The sequence below is a fragment of the Cryptomeria japonica genome, unplaced genomic scaffold, assembly GCF_030272615.1.
Source record: "Cryptomeria japonica unplaced genomic scaffold, Sugi_1.0 HiC_scaffold_35, whole genome shotgun sequence".
Taxonomy (NCBI): domain Eukaryota; kingdom Viridiplantae; phylum Streptophyta; class Pinopsida; order Cupressales; family Cupressaceae; genus Cryptomeria; species Cryptomeria japonica.
This window is the reverse complement of record NW_026728857.1, coordinates 147501-162500: the sequence shown is the minus strand read 5'-3', so window position 1 is coordinate 162500 and position 15000 is coordinate 147501. Positions and strand designations below refer to the sequence as shown.

Here is a 15000-nt window from a genome sequence, read left to right as displayed (position 1 = left end):
TCGGATGCGATTGGGACGACTACCAGTGCCAACCCCTTATCCCGCGATGCGTCCGATACACAGATAGTTCCAAGGCGGCCGAGGAGCCTCACCGCATATCAATCGGGGTGCGAGGCGAGGGATGGGGCGGGAAGGCCCCAACGGCTAGACGGAAGAGGCTTCAGGGCCACCTCGGAATGGTCCAAGCATCGGACGCGCTTGGGGCGACTGCCAGTGCCAACCCCTTATCCCGCGATGCGTCCGATACACAGATGGTTCCAAGGCGGCCGAGGAGCCTCACCGCATAGCAATCGGGGGTGCGAGGCGAGGGATGGGGCGGGAAGGCCCCAACGGCTAGACGGAAGAGGCTTCAGGGCCGCCTAGGAATGGTCCAAGCATCGGACACGCTTGGGGCGACTACCAGTGACAGCCCCCTATCCCGCGATGCGTCCGATACGAAGATGGTTCCAAGGCGGCCGAGGAGCCTCACCGCATAGCAATCGGGGTGCGAGGTGGGGGATGCGGCGAGATGGCCCCAACGGCTAGACGGAAGAGGCCACAGGGCCGCGTCGGAATAGTCCAAGCATCGGACGCGCTTGGGGCGACTACCAGTGACAACCCCTTATCCCGCGATGCGTCCGATACGAAGATAGTTCCAAGGCGGCCGAGGAGCCTCACCGCATAGCAATCGGGGTGCGAGGTGGGGGATGCGGCGAGATGGCCCCAACGGCTAGACGGAAGAGGCTGCAGGGCCGCCTCGGAATAGTCCAAGCATCGGACGCGCTTGGGGCCACTACCAGTGACAACCCCTTATCCCGCGATGCGTCCGATACGAAGATAGTTCCAAGGCGGCCGAAGAGCCTCACCGCATAGCAATCGGGGTGCGAGGTGGGGGATGCGGCGAGATGGCCCCAACGGCTAGACGGAAGAGGCCACAGGGCCGCCTCGGAATAGTCCAAGCATCGGACGCGCTTGGGGCGACTACCAGTGACAACCCCTTATCCCGCGATGCGTCCGATACGAAGATAGTTCCCAGGCGGCCGAGGAGCCTCACCGCATAGCAATCGGGGTGCGAGGCGAGGGATGCGGCGAGATGGCCCCAAAGGCTAGACGGAAGAGGCTGCAGGGCTGCCTCGGAATAGTCCAAGCATCGGACGCGCTTGGGGCGACTACCACTGCCAACCCCTTATCCCGCGATGCGTCCGATACACAGATAGTTCCGAGGCGGCCGAGGAGGTGGGGGATGCAGCGAGATGGCCCCAACGGCTAGACGGAAGAGGCTGCAGGGCCGCCTCGGAATAGTCCAAGCATCGGACGCGCTTGGGGCGACTACCAGTGACAACCCCTTATCCCGCGATGCGTCCGATACACAGATAGTTCCGAGGCGGCCAAGGAGCCTCACCGCATAGCAATCGTGGTGCGAGGTGGGGGATGCGGCGAGATGGCCCCAACGGCTAGACGGAAGAGGCTGCAGGGCCGCCTCGGAATGGTCCAAGCATCGGATGCGCTTGGGGCGACTACCACTGCCAACCCCTTATCCCGCGATGCGTCCGATACACAGATAGTTCCAAGGCGGCCGAGGAGCCTCACAGCATAGCAATCAGGGTGCGAGGCGAGGGATGCGGCGAGAAAGCCCCAACGGCTAGAGGGAAGAGGCTTCAGGTCCGCCTCGGAATGGTCCAAGCATCGGACGCGCTTGGGGCGACTACCAGTGACAACCCCTTATCCCGCGACGCGTCCGATACACAGATAGTTCCAAGGCGGCCGAGGAGCCTCACCGCATAGCAATCGGGGTGCGAGGCGAGGGATGCGGCGAGAAGGACCCAACGGCTACACGGAAGAGGCTTCGGGGCCGCCTCGGAATGGTCCAAGCATCGGACGCGCTTGGGGCGACTACCAGTGACAACCCCTTATCCCGCGACGCGTCCGATACACAGATAGTTCCAAGGCGGCCGAGGAGCCTCACCGCATAGCAATCGGGGTGCGAGGCGAGGGATGCGGCGAGAAGGACCCAACGGCTAGACGGAAGAGGCTTCGGGGCCGCCTCGGAATGGTCCAAGCATCGGACGCGCTTGGGGCGACTACCAGTGACAACCCCTTATCCCGCGACGCGTCCGATACACAGATAGTTCCAAGGCGGCCGAGGAGCCTCACCGCATAGCAATCGGGGTGCGAGGCGAGGGATGCGGCGAGAAGGACCCAACGGCTAGACGGAAGAGGCTTCGGGTCCGCCTCGGAATGGTCCAAGCATCGGACGCGCTTGGGGCGACTACCAGTGACAACCCCTTATCCCGCGACGCGTCCGATACACAGATAGTTCCAAGGCGGCCGAGGAGCCTCACCGCATAGCAATCGGGGTGCGAGGCGAGGGATGCGGCGAGAAGGACCCAACGGCTAGACGGAAGAGGCTTCGGGTCCGCCTCGGAATGGTCCAAGCATCGGACGCGCTTGGGGCGACTACCAGTGACAACCCCTTATCCCGCGACGCGTCCGATACACAGATAGTTCCAAGGCGGCCGAGGAGCCTCACCGCATAGCAATCGGGGTGCGAGGCGAGGGATGCGGCGAGAAGGACCCAACGGCTAGACGGAAGAGGCTTCGGGTCCGCCTCGGAATGGTCCAAGCATCGGACGCGCTTGGGGCGACTACCAGTGACAACCCCTTATCCCGCGACGCGTCCGATACACAGATAGTTCCGAGGCGGCCGAGGAGCCTCACCGCATAGCAATCGGGGTGCGAGGCGAAGGATGCGGCGAGAAGGACCCAACGGCTAGACGGAAGAGGCTTCGGGTCCGCCTCGGAATGGTCCAAGCATCGGACGCGCTTGGGGCGACTACCAGTGACAACCCCTTATCCCGCGACGCGTCCGATACACAGATAGTTCCAAGGCGGCCGAGGAGCCTCACCGCATAGCAATCGGGGTGCGAGGCGAGGGATGCGGCGAGAAGGACCCAACGGCTAGACGGAAGAGGCTTCAGGGCCGCCTCGGAATGGTCCAAGCATCGAACGCGCTTGGGGCGACTACCAGTGACAACCCCTTATCCCGCGACGCGTCCGATACACAGATAGTTCCGAGGCGGCCGAGGAGCCTCACCGCATAGCAATCGGGGTGCGAGGCGAGGGATGCGGCGAGAAGGACCCAACGGCTAGACGGAAGAGGCTTCAGGGCCGCCTCGGAATGGTCCAAGCATCGGACGCGCTTGGGGCGACTACCAGTGACAACCCCTTATCCCGCGACGCGTCCGATACACAGATAGTTCCGAGGCGGCCGAGGAGCCTCACCGCATAGCAATCGGGGTGCGAGGCGAGGGATGCGGCGAGAAGGACCCAACGGCTAGACGGAAGAGGCTTCAGGGCCGCCTCGGAATGGTCCAAGCATCGGACGCGCTTGGGGCGACTACCAATGACAACCCCTTATCCCGCGACGCGTCCGATACACAGATAGTTCCGAGGCGGCCGAGGAGCCTCACCGCATAGCAATCGGGGTGCGAGGCGAGGGATGCGGCGAGAAGGACCCAACGGCTAGACGGAAGAGGCTTCAGGGCCGCCTCGGAATGGTCCAAGCATCGGACGCGCTTGGGGCGACTACCAATGACAACCCCTTATCCCGCGACGCGTCCGATACACAGATAGTTCCGAGGCGGCCGAGGAGCCTCACCGCATAGGAATCGGGGTGCGAGGCGAGGGATGCGGCGAGAAGGACCCAACGGCTAGACGGAAGAGGCTTCAGGGCCGCCTCGGAATGGTCCAAGCATCGGACGCGCTTGGGGCGACTACCAGTGACAACCCCTTATCCCGCGACGCGTCCGATACACAGATAGTTCCGAGGCGGCCGAGGAGCCTCACCGCATAGCAATCGGGTTGCGAGGCGAGGGATGCGGCGAGAAGGACCCAACGGCTAGACGGAAGAGGCTTCAGGGCCGCCTCGGAATGGTCCAAGCATCGGACGCGCTTGGGGCGACTACCGTTGCCAACCCCTTATCCCGCGATGCGTCTGATACACAGATAGTTCCGAGGCGGCCGAGGAGCCTCACCGCATAGCAATCGGGTTGCGAGGCAGATTATTGGGAAGGGAACCCCCTGGGATGCGGCTCAAGCAGTGCCCAAAGGGACTGGAATGCGGAATCACATCGAGAGACCCAAATGCTATACGAGGGCTCAAATCGAATTATCGATTTGGCCACGACATGGACGCATCGGAACGACTACCTTTGCCGAACCACTCGCAATTGCATCCATACCGAAACCAATAGACATTTCCGTTAGAGCCCTCGCATAGCATTCGGGAATCTCGCATGCCCCTCTAAATCGACCAATGCTGGCGCTCAATGAAAATCCGAGCGCTACCACCGTTCGAGCGCCAGCATTGGTCGAGTTAGAGGGGCACGGGGGAGAATGCTCCAGTCAACACCTCCCCTATATAAGTTATTTGTCCGATTCTCGCACAACCGTAGTCTGCCTCGTCGAATCAAACAACGGTCCCAGATTCCGACTTCCGTTCCGTAGAGACCCAAAAGCTAGATGGAGGCTCGCAAGAAAGAGAGTCGGCGCATAGCAATCGGGTTTCTCGAACGTTTAGGGACCGAGCTCACTTGCGGATAGGGCAAAATCCGCCAAGCAACCCAAAAGCTAGACGGGGGCTCGAATCGAATCGCCTAGGCGGCCACAACAACGACGTGTTGGATCGACTACCAGTGCCAAACCATTCAGCAAGACTAGTCTGTGTCGAGGCCGGATAGAGATTCTCAGAGAGCGCCCGCATAGCATTTAGGAGACCTGCCGCGTCCCTCACACTCGACAAATGGTGGTGCACGTTTATAAATCCGAGCGATCCCAACCCTTTCAAGCACCAACATCGGTCGAGATAGAGGGGCACGGAGGGGGCTGCGTGAGACAACACAGTCCCCTATATAAGTTATTTGTCCGATTCTCACACATCCGAAGAATGGTCATCAAATCGGACAACAGCCCAAACTTCCGACTTCCGTCCCAGAAAGCCCAAGAGCTATCTAAAACGTTCATGGCCGGAACTCGATCGCGGCTATACCAGTCCGCCAAGCAACCCAAAAGCTAGACTGGAGCTCTAGTCGAATCACCTCTGTGGCCATTGCAAGGACGTGTTGGAGCGACTACCATTGCCGAACCATTCCGCAGGTCGAGTCCATACCAAGGCCGCATAGAGATTCACGATGAGCTCCTGCATAGCAATCAGGAGACTTGCCGTGTCCATCACAATCGATAAATCCTGGTGCAAGATTTTTGCATCCGAGCGCTCCAACCAGTCGAGCACCAGCATCAATCGACATAAACGGGCACGGGGGGAGGATGCTCGAGAACACTACCTCCCCTATATAAGTTATTTGTCCGATTCTCAAGCAGCCGAAGTCTGGTCATCGAATCGGGTCAAAGACCACAACTTCCGACTTTACCCACAATGCAAGTCATCGAATCGAACATCGGCCCCCGAGTCGGACTCCATGCGTATGTCAGGTCATCGGACCCAAATTCCGCCTTCCTGCGCATGGCGGGCCATCAATATCAACTCGGTCATCGGACCCAAACTCCGCCTTTTTGCGTATGGCACGCCTTCAAATCGGTCATCGGACCCAAATTCCGCCTTCCTGTGCATGGCGGGCCATCAACATCAACTCGGTCATCGGACCCAAATTCCGCCTTTCTGCGCATGGCACGCCATCAACTCGGTCATCGGACCCAAATTCCGCCTTCCTGCGCATGGCAGGTCATCGGACACAAATTCAGACCTCGCCAATATGCCTACGTATCGAATCGGTCATCGGACCCAACTTCCGACTTCATCCATACTGTAGGGTCTTTGAGGTTGGCGCGGTGCGCTCAACCCAGGGAGTCGACCCATCGAAGCATACACCTCCCCTATATAAGCTATTTGTCCGATTCCCACACCTGTGTAGTTTGCACCTCTGACCAGGACATCGACCCCAACTTCCGAACTCGACTGCAACGACGGCACCAGCGCCTTGGTGCGCACCTTGCGACGCACAGTCCCAACATTCGCCTTCCTGCACATGGCAGGTCATCGGACCCAAATTCCGACCTCGCGAGTATGCCTACATATCGAATCGGTCATCGGACCCAACTTCCGACTTCATCCATACCGTAGGGTCTTTGAGGTTGGCGCGGTGCGCTCAACCCGGGGAGTCGACCCAACGAAGCATACACCTCCCCTATATAAGCTATTTGTCCGATTCCCACACCTGTGTAGTTTGCACCTCCGATCAAGACATCGACCCCAACTTCCGAACTCGCCTCCAACGACCGAACCAGCGCCTTGGTGCGCACCTTGCAACGCACAGTGCCAACATTCGCCTTCCTGCACGTGGCAGGTCATCGGACCCAAATTCCGACCTCGCGAGTATGCCTACATATCGAATCGGTCATCGGACCCAACTTCCGACTTCATCCATACCGTAGGGTCTTTGAGGTTGGCGCGGTGCGCTCAACCCGGGGAGTCGACCCAACGAAGCATACACCTCCCCTATATAAGCTATTTGTCCGATTCCCACACCTGTGTAGCTTGCACCTCCGATCAGGACATCGACCCCAACTTCCGAACTCGACTAAAAAGACCGCACCAGCGCCTTGGTGTGCACCTTGCAACGCACAGTGTCAACATTCGCCTTCCTGCACATGGCAGGTCATCGGACCCAAATTCCGACCTCATGAGCATACCTACTAATCGAATCGGTCATCGGACCCAACTTCCGACTTCATCCATACCGTAGGGTCTTTGAGGTTGGCGCGGTGCGCTCAACCTGGGGAGTCGACCCATCGAAGCATACACCTCCCCTATATAAGCTATTTGTCCGATTCCGACACCTGTGTAGTTTGCACCTCCGCTCAGGACATCGACCCCAACTTCCGAACTCGCCTGCAACGACCGAACCAGCGCCTTGGTGCGCACCAAAAGTGCGCACTTTTGGAGGGCACTTTTCTGCGCTCCAAAGGTGCGCACTTTTGGAGGGCACTTTTTGGAGGGCACTTTTCTGCGCTCCAAAGGTGCGCACTTTTGGAGGGCACTTTTTGGAGGGCACTTTTCTGCGCTCCAAAGGTGCGCACTTTTGGAGGGCACTTTTTGGAGGGCACTTTTCTGCGCTCCAAAGGTGCGCACTTTTGGAGGGCACTTTTTGGAGGGCACTTTTCTGCGCTCCAAAGGTGCGCACTTTTGGAGGGCACTTTTTGGAGGGCACTTTTCTGCGCTCCAAAGGTGCGCACTTTTGGAGGGCACTTTTTGGAGGGCACTTTTCTGCGCTCCAAAGGTGCGCACTTTTGGAGGGCACTTTTTGGAGGGCACTTTTCTGCGCTCCAAAGGTGCGCACTTTTGGAGGGCACTTTTTGGAGGGCACTTTTCTGCGCTCCAAAGGTGCGCACTTTTGGAGGGCACTTTTTGGAGGGCACTTTTCTGCGCTCCAAAGGTGCGCACTTTTGGAGGGCACTTTTTGGAGGGCACTTTTCTGCGCTCCAAAGGTGCGCACTTTTGGAGGGCACTTTTGTGCACTCCAAAGGTGCGCACTTTTGGAGGGCACTTTTCCTGTGCTCCAAAGGTGCACACCTAGGTGAGCACCTTCGACCACACCTTGTAGCACACCAAACTCTGACTTTCGACTTCATCCGCAATGCAGGGTCTTTGAGGTTGGCGCAATGCGCACAACCAGGGGAGTCGACCCATCAAACCCAACACCTCCCCTATATAAGCTATTTGTCTGATTCTCATACATGCGTAGCCTGCAGGAGCAATTAGGACATCGACCCCAACTTTCGGCTTCTAAACGAAAACAAGGTCTTTGAGGTTGGTGTAATGCGAACAACTAGGGGAGTCAACCCATCAAACCCAACACCTCCCCTATATAAGCTATTTGTCTGATTCTCATACATGTGTAGTCTACAGGAGCAATTAGGACATCGACCCCAACTTTTGACTTCTTAACGAAAACAAGGTCTTTGAGGTTGACGTAATGCGCACAACCAGGGGAGTCGACCCATCAAACCCAACACCTCCCCTATATAAGCTATTTGTCCGATTCTCATACATGTGTAGCCTGCAGGAGCCATTAGGACATTGACCCCAACTTTTGACTTCTTAACGAAAACAAGGTCTTTGAGGTTGGCGTAATGCGCACAACCAAGGGAGTTGACCCATCAAACCCAACACCTCCCCTATATAAGCTATTTGTCTGATTCTCATACATGTGTAGCCTGCAACAACGATTAGGACATCCACCCCAACTTCTGAATTCGTCTGCGTTGACCGCACCAAAGGTGCACGCCTTGGTGCTCACCAAAATCCGACTTCCGACTTCTTCTGCTATGCGGGGTCTTTGAGGTTGGCGCAGTGCGCACAACCAGGGGAGTCAACCCACCGAATGCAACACCTCCCCTATATAAGCTATTTGTCTGATTCTCATACATGCGTAGACTGCAGCAATGATTAGGACATCCACCCCAACTTTTGACTTCTTAAACAAGACAGGGTCTTTGAAGTTGGTGCAGTGCACACAACCAGGGGAGTCGACCCATCAAACGCAACACCTCCCCTATATAAAGCTATTTGTCCGATTCTCATACGTGTAGTCTGCAGCAGCGATTAGGACATCGACCCCAACTTCCGAATTCGTTTGCATTGACCGCACCAAAGGTGCACGCCTTGGTGTGCACCCTGGAGTGCACTTTGGTGCTCACCTCGGTGCACACTTTGGTGTGCACCTCGGTGTGCACCAAAGGTGCGCACCTTGGAGCGCACCAAAGGTGTACACTTTGGAGCGCACCACATAGGGTCTTTGAGAGGTTGGCGCAGTGCGCACACCAAGGTGGGTGTTGAGGTGCGTGCCGAGGTGGGTGGGTGCTAGGGTGCGCTCCATGGTGGGTGCCAGGGTGGGTGCGTGCTAGGGTGGATTCCAAAGAGGGTCATAGGGTGGGTGCCAAGGTGGGTTGGTGATATAGTGGGTTCAAAGGTGGGTACTAGGGTGGGTTCCAAGGTGGGTCACAAGTTGGGTGCCAGGATGCGTGGGTGTTAGGTTGGGTGCCAAGGTGGGCTCCTGCGTGGGTGGGTGCTAGGGTGGGTTTCAAGGTGGACACGAGGGCGGGTGCCAAGGTGGGTAACAAGTTGGGTGTTAGGATGGGTGAGTGCTAGAGTGGGTGCCAAGGTGGGTGGGTGCTAAGGTGGATGCCAAGGTGGTTCACAGGGTGGGTGGGTTCTAGGGTGAGTTCCAAGGTGGGTCACAGGTTCAGTGCTAGGGTGGGTGTCAAGGCGGGTGTCGAGGTGCCTGGGTGCTAGGGTGTGGATGCCAATGTGGGTCATAGGGTGGGTACTAGGGTGGGCTGCAATGTGGGTGCCAAGGTGGGTAACATGCTCGGTGGGTTCTAAATTGGGTGCCAGGGTGGGTGTGCACCCACCTTGCCCGAGGTGGGTGCCAAGGTGCCAGTGTGGGTGGGTGCTAAGGTGGATGCCAAGGTGGGTGAGAAGGTGGGTGATAGGTTGAGTGGTAGGATGGGTGGGTGCCAAGATGGGTCACAGGGTGGGTGCAAGGGTGGGTAGGTGCTAGGGTTGGTGTCAGGGTGGGTGGGTGCTAGGTTGGGTTCCAAGGTGGGTGCGAGGGTGAGTGTCAAGGTGGGTCACAGGTTAGGTGCTAGGATGGGTGAGTGCTAGGGTGCAAAGGTGCCAGGGTGGGTGCTAGGATGGGTCGATGCTAGGGTGAGTGGCAAGGTGGGTCCACAAGTGTCAAGGTGGGTGCCGAGGTGGGTGCCAAGTCGGCGACTGCTATGGTGGATGCCAAGGTGGGTCACGGGGTGGGTGCCAAGTTGCTAGGTTGGGTTCCAAGGTGGGTGCCAACGTGGGTGCTAGGGTGCGTGGGTTAAAGGGTGTGTCACAACGTGGGTGCCAGGATGGGTGCGCACCCACACTGGCCAAGACGGGTGCGGGTGCAAGGTTGGGTTCCAAGCCCGGTCACAGGCTGGGTGCTAGGATGGGTGGGTGCCAAGGTGGGCACCAGGGTGGGTGCACCCACCCTGGCCAAGGTGGGTCACGGGGTGGGTCCTAGGGTGGGTAACGGGGTGGGTACTAAGGTGCGTGCCAAGGTGGGTCATAGGGTGGGTGCCAAGGTGGGCACCAGGGTGGGTGTGCACCAACCCTAGCCAGGGTAGGTCACGGGGTGGTTGTCGGGGTGGGCGTCAAGGAGCCAAGGTGGGTGGCAAGTAGCCAAGTTGCGTGCCAAGGTGGGTGTCGGGGTGGGTGCCAAGGATCCAAGGTGGGTGCCAAGGAACCAAGGTGGGTGTCTGGGTGGGTGCCGAGGTGGGAGCCAGGGTGGGTCCCAAGGTGAGTGCAAAGGTGGGTGCCAGGGTCAAGGTGAGTGCCAATGTGGGTTCCAAGGTGCCAGGGTCAGGGTGAGTGCCAATGTGGGTTCAAAGGTGCTAAGTTGGGTGCGAGGTTGGGTGCGAGGGTGGGTGGGTGCCAAGGTGTGCTAGGTGGAAGCCCGGGTGGGTCGGCATCCCATGGGTGTCGAGTTGGGTGCCTGATGGGTGCTTCTTGTCAAGTTTTAGTCGTCGGGACTCATTTCGAGCCTTAGAGGTCGTTTCTTGTCCGGTTGCCCTGTCTTCGACCTGGGAACCCAATTTTGGTCCTCGGGTCCCATTTTTTTTTGTCTCGCATCCCACTTTTGGCCTGTGGCCTTTTCGGGGTCGATTCTCGTTTTGGGCATCAGAGCATGTTTCTTCTCCTAAAACCCAATATTTGTTTATTAAGTCTCGGAACACATTTTTGTTCTCGTGGACCCATCATGGGTCTTGGAACGCATTTGTGGTCCTTGGGTCCCATTTTGCATCCCGAAACTTGTGTTTTGGTGCTTGATCCCTATTTTGGGTGCCCACCTTGCACCAAGTGCGCACCCGGGGCAAACCGAGCGCCTTGGTGCACCGGGGCAAGATCGAGCGTGCACCCGAGGCGCCCCGAACATGCACCAAGGTGCACTCGGCCCACATGTGAGCGCAGGTCGTTGCGCCCGAGGTGGTGTGTGGGCACCGCGTTGCAGACGGGACACTGCACGCACACGACGCCCCCTCCAGGTGCACGCACGTAGGCCGGGCCGGGTGCACACCCGACGCCCTAGCAAGGTGCGCGCACCCGGGCAGGGCTCACACTTGGCGAACGGGGCGCACTTCGCGAGGGAGGGTGTGCACCTCGACGGGGGTGGGTGGCCGGGGTGGATTCGCACGTGGGTCGCGGTTTGCTAAGTACACACTGCGACAAGCTCATAACGGGTGCGATCATACCAGCGTTAGTGCACCGGATCCCATCAGAACTCCGCAGTTAAGCGCGCTTGGGCCGGAGTAGTACTGGGATGGGTGACCTCCCGGGAAGTCCCGGTGTTGCACCCTTTTTTAGTTTTTCGCCGGGCGTCGCAATGCTATTTGAATAAACCTTTTGCCCGTTTGCGTTCTCGTCGGGGCCGGGCCGGGCCGGGGTGCGCTGCCCGCACTACCGCGCGCGCGGGGGCGACACCGAGCGCGCACCCGAGGCGCCCCGAGCACACAGGCCACGGTGCAACCCGGGCGTTGTGCGCGCACCCCGGTGCGCCCGAGGTGCTGCGCGCGCACCCAGGTGAAATCGGTGTGCACCTCGGCCAGTGCGCGCTCGGTCGAGTCGCGCACGTTGGCCAAGGTGCACGGTGATGTTTCTTACTCTAAGGTTCCGCACCAGACGCCCGGGACAGGTGAGCGAAGCTGGGCGGGGCCGGGTGCGCGGCCGGGGCAGGTGCACGCAGCTGGAGAGAGCTTTGGAGCACACTTCGGAGCGCACCAATGATGCGCTCCATTCAAAAGTTTCCTGAAAAGGCAAAAAAAGTTGAGATTATAGAATTTCCCACTTGAGAGATTGTAAAAAAAAAAAATTTAAAATGAAGGAAACGCGGGTGCCAAGGTGTGCGCAGCCCAGCCAAGGTGTGCGCACCAAGGCGCCCACCCTGGCGAAGGTGCACGCAAGGTGCGCACCCGAGGCAAACCGGACAATTAACCCAACTTTCGACTTCGCGCGCACCTTGGAGCGCACTTCGGAGCGCTCCTTGGTGCGCACCAATCTTGGGCACCTCGGAGTGCACCATGGCGCCCACCAAGGTGCGCACCCGGGGCAAACCGAGCTCCGACTTCGTGCGCACCTTGGAGCGCACGAAAGGTGCGCACCATGGCGCCCACCAAGGTGCGCAGCCCAGCCAAGGCGTGCGCATCAAGGTGCGCACCCTGGCGAAGGTGCGCACCCGGGGCAAACCGAGCTCCGACTTCGTGCGCACCTTGGAGCGCACAAAAGGTGCGCAACCCAGCCAAGGTGTGCGCACCCCGGTCAAACCGAGCTCCGAATCGTGCGCACCAGAGGTGCACGCCATCGTGCGCACCTTGGAGCACACTTCGGAGCCCTCCTTGGTGCGCGCCGATGTTGCGCACCTCGGAGCGCACCCGGGGAAAACAATGCAATTAACCCGACTTTCGACTTCGTGGGCACCTCGGAGCGCTCTCGGGTTCGCACCTCGGAGCACACCGAGGTGCGCACCTTTGATGCGCTGCCTTCACCAATTTCCAGAAAAGGCAAGAAAACATTGAGAAGGTGTGCGCACCGAGGTGCCCACCCTGGCGAAGGTGCACGCGAGGTGCGCACCCGGGGCAAACCGGGCTCCGACTTCGTGCACGCCGCACCTTGGAGCACACTTCGGAGCGCTCCTTGGTGCGCACCAGGGCGCGCAACCCAGCCGAGGTGCCCACCCCGGCGAAGGTGCACGCGAGGTGCGCACCCGGGGCAAACCGGGCTCCGACTTCGTGCACGCCATGGTGCCCACCGCGGCGAAGGTGCACGCGAGGTGCGCACCCGGGGCAAACCGGGCTCCGACTTCGTGCACGCCGCACCTTGGAGCACACTTCGGAGCGCTCCTTGGTGCGCACCATGGTGCCCACCAGGGCGCGCAACCCCGCCGAAGGTGCACGCGAGGTGCGCACCCGGGGCAAACCGGGCTCCGACTTCGTGCACGCCGCACCTTGGAGCACACTTCGGAGCGCTCCTTGGTGCGCACCATGGTGCCCACCAGGGCGCGCAACCCCGCCGAAGGTGCACGCGAGGTGCGCACCCGGGGCAAACCGGGCTCCGACTTCGTGCACGCCATGGTGCGCACCGCGGCGAAGGTGCGCACCCGGGGCAAACCGGGCTCCGACTTCGTGCACGCCGCACCTTGGAGCACACTTCGGAGCGCTCCTTGGTGCGCACCAGGGCGCGCAACCCAGCCGAGGTGCCCACCCCGGCGAAGGTGCACGCGAGGTGCGTACCCGGGGCAAACCGGGCTCCGACTTCGTGCACGCCGCACCTTGGAGCACACTTCGGAGCGCTCCTTGGTGCGCACCATGGTGCCCACCAGGCCGCGCAACCCAGCCAAGGTGTGCGCACCAAGGTGCACGCGAGGTGCGCACCCGGGGCAAACCGGGGTCCGACTTCGTGCACGCCGCACCTTGGAGCACACATCGGGGCGCTCCCGGGTTCGCACCGGCGTTGCGCACCGTGGTGGGCACCTCGGAGCACACCAAGGTGGGCAGCGAGGTGCGCACCTTTGATGCGATGCCTTCACTAATTTCCATAAAAGGCAAAAAAAAAACGAGATTTTAAAATTTCCGTTTTGAAAGATAGTGAGAAAAAGGGAATGCTGGTGCCATCTTGAGCCCGCCCTGGTGCGCAGCCCAGCCAAGGTGTGCGCACCAAGGTGCCCACCCTGGCGAAGGTGCGCGCCCGGGCAATTAACCCAACTTCCAACTTCGCGCGCGCCAGGGTGGGAGCGCACCCAACAACCGGGCCTGGGAAGAGCCAATGCGAGAAACCCCACCAAACGCTCTGACAAAAAAAGAGGGGGCGCTCCAGTAACCCCGCTTCGGAGCGCACCCTGGGCAAACCCAGCCAAGGTGCCCACCCCGGCCAAGGTGCAGGCGAGGTGCGCACCCGGGGCAAACCGGGCTCCGACAACGTGCACGCCGCACCTTGGAGCACACTTCGTAGCGCTCCCGGGTGCGCACCTCAGAGCACACCAAGGTGGGCAGCGAGGTGCGCACCTTTGATGCGCTGCCTTCACTAATTTCCAGAAAAGGCAAAAAAAAAAGGAGATTTTAAAATTTCCGTTTTGAAAGATAGTGAAAAAAACGGAACGCGCGTGCCATCTTGAGCCCGCCCTGGTGCGCAGCCCAGGTAAGGTGCCCACCCTGGCAAAGGTGCGCACCCGGGCAATTAACCCTACTTCCGACTTCGTGCGCGCCAGGGTGGCAACCGGGCCTCGGAAGAGCCAATGCGAGAAACCCCACCAAACGCTCCGACAAAAAAAGAGGCGGCGCTCCAATAACCCCGCTTCGGAGCGCAGCCGGGGCAAACCCAGCCAAGGTGCCCACCCCGACGAAGGTGCACGCGAGGTGCGCACCCGGGGCAAACCGGGCTCCGACAACGTGCATGCAGCACCTTGGAGCACACTTCGAAGCACTCCCGGGTGCCCACCGGCGTTGCGCACCGTGGTGGGCAGCGAGGTGCGCACCTTTGATGCGCTGCCTTCACTAATTTCCAGAAAAAGGCAAAAAAAAATGAGATTTTAAAATTTCCGTTTTGAAAGATAGTGAAAAAAAAGGAACGCGGGTGCCATCTTGAGCCCGCCCTGGTGCGCAGCCCAGGCAAGGCATGCGCACCAAGGTGCCCACCCGAGGTGCACACCCGGGGCAAACCGGGCTCCGACTTCGTGCAGGCCGCACCTTGGAGCACACTTCGGAGCGCTCCTTGGTGCGCACCATGGTGCCCACCAGGGCGCGCAACCCAGCCAAGGTCTGCACACCAAGGTGCCCACCCCGGCGAAGGTGCACGCGAGGTGCGCACCCGGGGCAAACCGGGCTCCGACTTCGTGCACGCCATGGTGCCCACCGCGGCGAAGGTGCACGCGAGGTGCGCACCCGGGGCAAACCGGGCTCCGACTTCGTGCACGCCGCACC

At 60.0% G+C, this 15000-nt stretch overlaps 1 non-coding gene across 1 annotated transcript; it reads left to right on the top strand.

Moving 5' to 3' along the window:
* Positions 1-11266: 11266 nt before the first annotated feature.
* LOC131862164 (5S ribosomal RNA) lies at positions 11267-11385 on the top strand. Its single transcript, XR_009361190.1, has one exon. It is a non-coding gene; the product is annotated as a 5S ribosomal RNA (ribosomal RNA).
* Positions 11386-15000: the final 3615 nt, after the last annotated feature.